The sequence below is a fragment of the Nicotiana attenuata genome, unplaced genomic scaffold (genome assembly GCF_001879085.1).
Source record: "Nicotiana attenuata strain UT unplaced genomic scaffold, NIATTr2, whole genome shotgun sequence".
In the NCBI taxonomy this organism is placed as follows: domain Eukaryota; kingdom Viridiplantae; phylum Streptophyta; class Magnoliopsida; order Solanales; family Solanaceae; genus Nicotiana; species Nicotiana attenuata.
In genome coordinates this window covers 398,128-398,728 of record NW_017670544.1, presented here as the reverse complement: position 1 = coordinate 398,728, position 601 = coordinate 398,128, and positions in this window count along the sequence as shown.

Below are 601 nucleotides of genomic sequence, written 5' to 3'. Positions count from 1 at the left end.
CTTATATTTAAGAAAAAACCGACAAATAACCGAAAAAACCTAAAAACCGACAAACCCGATTATAAACCGAATCGAGAAAAAACCGACTTAAATTGGTTTGGTTTGGTTCTAATATTTAAAAACCGACCTACTTGGTTTGGTTTCTTTTTAGGGGAAAACCGAACCAAACCGAACCATGAACACCCCTAAAATCAAGGATCCTTTCCTCATTCCTTTGTAGGAAAAGATATCTTTCTAAAAAAAGATAAAGGATTTTGAGCAAATATGTTTTTTTACAACCTCCCCCCCCCCCACCACCACCACACTTTTTTTTATTTCTATAAATTCTGGCTGAATTTATTTCCAGGAAGAATAATGCCAACAAGTAATGGCCATCTATTTCCTTTTAAAGATCTCATTTAAGCAAAATCCAGCACAAGAAATTATTGAAAATGAAAGCCAACCAAACTATGAGCTACTGAGCTAGTTTAATGTTGAGACAGGGACCCCCAGTCTCTAAAATATTAAGCTACTAATACAAGTCAATTAGTGGTGACTGGTGCCCCAAAGTTGACATTGTTATTCTACAAGCAAATGATACTATAGCCATGTTCCCCCCCCC